This window comes from Notolepis coatsorum, assembly GCF_963971535.1.
Source record: "Notolepis coatsorum genome assembly, chromosome: 15".
Taxonomy (NCBI): Eukaryota; Metazoa; Chordata; class Actinopteri; order Aulopiformes; family Paralepididae; genus Notolepis; species Notolepis coatsorum.
Window position 1 is genome coordinate 4208510 of NC_140179.1, and position 6715 is coordinate 4215224.

Consider the following 6715-nt stretch of genomic DNA (forward strand, 5'->3'; position numbering starts at 1 on the left):
TGCACCACCACATCATCCAAGTAGATGCTGACCCCCTGGATGCCAGCCAAAATGAGCGACATTATTTTCTGAAAACAGCTTGGGGCTGATGACAGGCCAAAAGCCATGCGCTTGTACCTGAAAACCCCCACATGTGTGACAAACGCTGTGAGGTCCATACTGCCCGGTGCCAGGGGAACCTGCAGGTAGCCGTGACGTAAATCCATTTTACTGAAAATCGTGGAGCCATGGAAATGGCTAGTCAGCTCCTCCGCTGTGGGGAGGGGATACTTGTCAGGGATGATGGCTTTGTTTACGTCTGTCAGATCGACGCATAGACGCAGTCCGCGCCCCCCCCGTTTCTTGGCTATCACCAGGTTGGACACCCAGGGAGAGGCGTTGATCGGTTCTATGACGTCCTCCTTCACCAGATGACGAATCTCCTCCTCCACCGCATCACGGAGGGCCAAGGGAATGCGCCGCAGCGGCTGAATGACGGGTCGGACAGACGTGTCCACCGAGGGCTGGTGCACAAATCCAGTCATACAGCCCAGGCCTTCGAACAGTGTCGGGTGATGGTCAGGCCAGGACGCGGTGACCTGCAGGACGCGTAGACCCCCAGCGTCGGTCAATGTGAAGTCCAGAGCATGAAACAGGTCTAGCCCCATGATGTTAGCCCCTCTCCGTGTGATGTAGAACTCGGTGTCAGGGATGTGTCTCTTTTTGTACTCCACAGGTAGGCAGGCTACCCCTAAAGTGGTGATCGGGGCGTGGCCATACCCCGACAGGGCGTTTGCTGCTGTAGTCAACGGCACGTGACTGAAGAGCCGGTCATAAGTGGACTTATTCAGGAGCGACACTTTAGCCCCTGTGTCCACGAGGAGTGGTATGGAGGCCCCACCCACACGACATGTGCAATGACTGAATGAGGCCTGTGGGCTTTGTACTGTATTGATGGGAACAGCCCCAGACTGTGCGTGATCAGGAGGAGAGCGACACCAGCGCGCAAAATGGTTAACCCTGTTGCAGTTACGGCAGCGCTTGCCTAGAGCAGGGCAGGACAGGTCCCTGGTTGCATGCTTAGGGGAGCCACAGTTACCACAACGCCTTTGTCCATTCTCCCTCTCCCTCGGCGCCCTGTCTGCCACTCTCTGCACATCGAAGTTGTCACCGTCTGCGCCAGCTGCCTCCTGGGCCACGTTCTGAACTCCGGGTGGAGGTGACGTCACAGGCTCATGCACCGCGCGGGAAAACTTGCGCGCCTCAGAGATAGCTGTCTCCAACTGTTTTCCAATCACTACTGCATCAGCTAGTGTCATGGCGTCCGGCTCTAATAACAGTCTCTCCCTCAGTTGAGCACACAATGTTCTTTCAATCAGCTGGTCGACTATGAGTCCATCCTCCAAGTTCCTAAAATCACAATGCTTGGCTAGCTCCCGCAGGGCAGACACATATTGCGAAACAGTCTCACCAGACCTCTGTGCTCTCTGGCGGAACTCAAACCGGTACATCCGACGGCTTCTTCCCGAGCTAAAATGCGACTTCAGAGCCTCGGTAGCAGTAGAGTACTGATCGTCGGCTAATGTAAGCGTAGCATAAATCCGTTGCCCCTCCTGTCCGAGGCAGTGTCGCAGAAGTGCGCACTTCCTAGCTTCTTCCAGATCCTCCAGTCCCAACGCCAATAAATAGTCCTCCAATGACGTTAGCCATCTAACCCATGGAACCGCTGGGTCACCGGGAACAGGTAGAAACGGTGGTGGCGGTGGTAAAACGAAATCAGCCATCCTCGTTCGCCAATTATTATGTTGAGACAATGAACACACGACCGTGTGGTTTCATTACTTTATTCGACTGCCTCTTAGGTTACAAACACAGCCCTACCTCGAGCGCTAACCACGCCCGTCTATTAAAGGCACAGTAGCCTGCAATGTAACTGCTAGTATGTCACAACCTATACGTAGCATAACAGGACATAACAGTACTGTACCCATTCTGCAATCTGTTAATAAAGTTTTCAATCAATCAATCATTATCATCAGCATCATGAGAATGGCAGATATCGCCAGAGAGAGGCTGACCAGAAACAGAAAGGTTGCTGCTTTAATTGCTGCCACTGCCAGGAGGGGGTATTCCAGTTGGTGACTGGGGTTGTATCTATGGCCCGCCATCTCTGCCAAAGTTCTCTTGAGCAAAGCACTGGACCGGAAAACTGGCACAGGGGAACCGCACTGCGGACGACCCGATACAGCATGTTCCCACCTTTTCTGTTGGGGAGTACAACATATTTTATATAGGAGGGGTAATGCAAAAATATCAATGTATCATATCAACAATAAAGTAATCTTCATCATTATCATCTCTTTCACCATCATCATTATTATTACCACTGTCATCGTCGTCATCATCGTCCTCATCTTTTGATTGAGTGGTTTACCAGCCTTTGTGACTTTTCCAAGAGAATGTCTCCCTCTTGTGGCCATGGCAGAGAATGTTGTGAAATCCATGTAGGCCTAGTTTTCACTAATATAAGGTGAAGCCTGAGAAGTGGCTAGAAAACGATTCTCGTTCCCACCTCTCGGGGGACTACTCAATTTTCACTCTGGGTGAAAGGTCTATTGGTGTAGATTTAGGAATAAAAAGTTCTCCATTTAGAATCTACCCGGTTTTGCGCTATCATAATTTTAAAGTCGGGACTAGATCTTTCCTTGCGAACGGATACTTGGCCACCGCATAGTTTTATTTGACGTATTGGTGCGAGTTCTGTCACGTATCTTGCGCTCGACCAATAGCAGCTCTCTTTGCCAAGATACAGACCACAATACATTTGTGTAAACAGTAATGTGACGTTAGCATGTCATCCACGGAGTACATCTCGACGAAAATGGACAAAAAACACATTCTAACATTTGCAAAATAGGTTTCTAAACAATGTTATATGCATATACGCAGCGCTATAGGCAAGCGATTGGATACAGCTGAGAAACAGGCCACAACGTACATGTTATTAACCATACCATATATACCCCGCCTTCTCTCTACACACCAACAACACAGCATTGCACACGCTGTGAAAATGTCTAGAATGTTTCAAAACGTTGTTTAAAAAAATCACACAGATGGGGCGGCTGGGTGGCGCAGAGGACTAAGCGCTCGTCACCAACGCGAGAGACACTGGTATCGAATCCGGTGGTCAGCGTTGCCTCCGGCTTGGCCGGCCGTCATACTGGCTCAATTGGCAGAGTCAGCGGGAGGGAAGCCGGTGGGGTGGTATTCTGGTCGTTGTAAACAGCGACTCCTACAGGTCGGTCAGGGCGCCTGCACAGCGAGGGAGGGAGATGGTGAGGGTAGTGTGATCCTCCCACGCGTTACACTTCACCAATGAGAGTCCGCACTGGCAGGTGAAAAGATGCTGCTGGCTGTCTCCTATGTCTCGGAGGAAGCATCTGATAGACTTCAGGGCTCCCTAGACCGACCAGTGGGGGGCACATGCGAGCAACGACCAGGAAGGGGAGGGGGGAATTTGCATAACGACTAAATTGGGATGGGAGAAAAACACAGAAAAAAAAACAGGAGAAAAAGTGGATAAATAAAATAAAATCACACCGATGCATGACGTCCTGTCGGGGAAATTATTCGATAAACCTCCATAAACACACAAAACCCCACACATTCTTTTTTTTTTACATTATTCCAAATTAAAGGGATGGTGTAAGTGTTTTGATTGATTAACTATCTTGATCAAAAGTGTGTGGGTCTATTATTTTTGTCATTATACTATCCACTGAACTGCTTTATGTGTACAACCTCAATCTTTAGTCAATTTTACCAGCATATTTAATATTGCAGGTTGGGAATCACAAGGTAAAGTGTTTTTGATACAAATGTGCTGCATGCATCACGGATTGTGTGTTTATGGAGGTTGCTGACTGTGACTGAGCTCAGTACCATGTGGAGGAGATGATCGGAGCAGAACCGGCACCGCCCTGAAAGGGGTTTACAATGTTATTCTGGCTGTTGAATATATAAGAAATAATTGTCTTTATTTTCTGTGAAGTTTAAACAAATGATTAATGATAATTAGACTGCCGCTCTCTGTCCATGGTGCTGGAATATATACAATAAAAGGCGTTTTCACTGCTCTCCCGAAGTTGGGCATTACATGCAAACATAAGGCGTTGTGAATATGAGAGAGATGTAGATGGATTTGTATTGTTGTGTTAAGAGAGAGATCTGTGCAAAGGAATTCTAGTAGAAGTTGCAAAGGAGAGTAAGGGAGAGAGAAAGATAAGCTGATTAACAGCCAGACAGCACAGCTAAACACTTGCAGGCAAGTTACATTGAAACATTACTAATACCTCTCCAAAGTTACATTGATACATTACTAATACCTCTCCAAAGTTACATTGAAACATTACTAATACCTCTCCAAAGTTACATTGAAACATTACTGTTACAAAGGATCAGATTAAACCGAATATATATATTTATTGATTGATATATATTGCATAGTATTTGTATATCGTTTGATATCCCTTGTATATTCCTTGTACATATACACGGAATATCCCTTTAGCCTAGTGCAGACCATGGTATTTCATTCTCCTATTGGACAGCGGTCCACAGGCGCCGGGGCCGTGCCTCCAGAGTCAGGTTCAAAGCCACCGTCAAGACATGTCTGGACATGCCCGGCCTTGCCCAGGGATACGAGACAGAAATGAGGTTGGCACTAGATTGTTCGCCGTGCATATAAATATGGCGCAGGTGAATACAGAAGTAGAGTTACCCAATAAGTTGAAGCCTCACCCACGATACTCCGTGCGGTGAAGTATGGCCTGTTTGGCCCCAAATAGAGCATTGAGACCGCGTGCGAAGTAATAACTGAATTGTCAGAGTTTGGCGCTATACCGTCGAGTGCGACATATTTCTATTAAGTCAGTAATAGTCTATTTGTGTATAGTGTATCGTGCGGCTAAAGTTCTACAGTGACCAGCATCACCAACGCTTCCTCGTATCAGCTAGAGTGCTTATCCAGGCTGGGCTGCTTTCATGGCGCTTTCACCCGAGGAGACCTAGACGAGAACCGTGTGGACATGTACACTGGATTAATCTACCCGACGACTACATAGCCCTTTGCGGCTGGATTATATTTGTTTTGGTCCTGTGATTTATGGAGCGGAGAATCGCCGACGCCTACACGTGTTGGATTTACCCTGTGAGGAGACCAGTCGAGTCTGTGCCTCAGAGAGCCTGAGGCCGGCTAGCTTTCTTCACTGTGGAGCTACAGTCTACGGAGAACAGCTGTATTCGTCTGTGGATCAAGAGACTATTGCACCGTCTCCTGTACTTGGAGTCTCCTTAGTCATCGTTGACCAGACTCTCTACTACCGACAGATCCTCTACCCCTGCTGGCTTACAACCGGGGGGACCCTTCCAGTATCTCCCGCTATATATTACTAGTGTACCATAGATATAATTCCCTAAGATTCAGGTTGTATAATTACCTCCTGCGTAACCAGAGAATGGACATTCGTTATTGATTTGCCTACGCACATTCCTTTGCCTTATAAGCGCATCCAAAGTAAACTACAGAGAAGTATATTATGTACCTTTTGCTGCAATAAATACTTGATTACACACTTGTGTGGAACCGATTCATTGTGGGAAGTGTTCATCATATTTATATATCATGTACTGTATGGCCAGTAATTAAAGTACATAAAACGGTAGTGGTTTAATGATACCATACTTATCAATACAGTCAGGGAATTGTACCCCTCAGTTACAATTACTAATACCTCTCCAAAGTTACATTGATACATTACTAATACCTCTCCAAAGTTACATTGAAACATTACTAATACCGCTCCAAAGTTATATTGAAACATTACTAATACCTCTCCAAAGTTACATTGATACATTACTAATACCTCTCCAAAGTTACATTGAAACATTACTAATACCGCTCCAAAGTTATATTTAAACATTGCTAATACCTCTCCAAAGTTACATTGATACATTACTAATACCTCTCCAAAGTTACATTGAAACATTACTAATACCGCTCCAAAGTTATATTTAAACATTACTAATACCTCTCCAAAGTTACATTGATTGGGTTCGTCACCAACCCCGGAGCTGTGAGCTGGATTCGCCTGTTCGAATCCAGCTCACAGCTCCAGGGTTGTCACCAGCTTGGCTGGCCGTCCACACTAATACAATTGGCTGTATTAGAGGGTGGGAGAAGCTGGCGGGGTGGGTCCGGGTCGTTGTAAACAGCGACTCCTACAGTTCGGTCGGGGCGCCTGCTAAGCGCGGATAGGACTTGAGGGGGATAGTGTGATCCTCCCACACGCTACGCCCTCTCAATGAGAATCCGCGCTGCCAGGTGAAAAGAAGCGGTGATTGGCTGGACGTGTGTCGGAGGAAGCACGTGGTAGCCTCCACTCTCCCAGATGATCTGACTGTGGGGGGTAAGTGCGCAGCGACCAGGAAGGGACTGGGAATTGGCATACGACTAACATTGGGATGGGAGAAAAATCTGAGGAAAAATGGAGGGGGGAAAAGATCAATAATAATAAAAAAAAAATTACATTGATACATTACTAATACCTCTCCAAAGTTACATTGAAACATTACTAATACCTCTCCAAAGTTACATTGATACATTACTAATAGTACCTCTCCAAAGTTACATTGAAACATTACTAATACCGCTCCAAAGTTACATTGAAACATT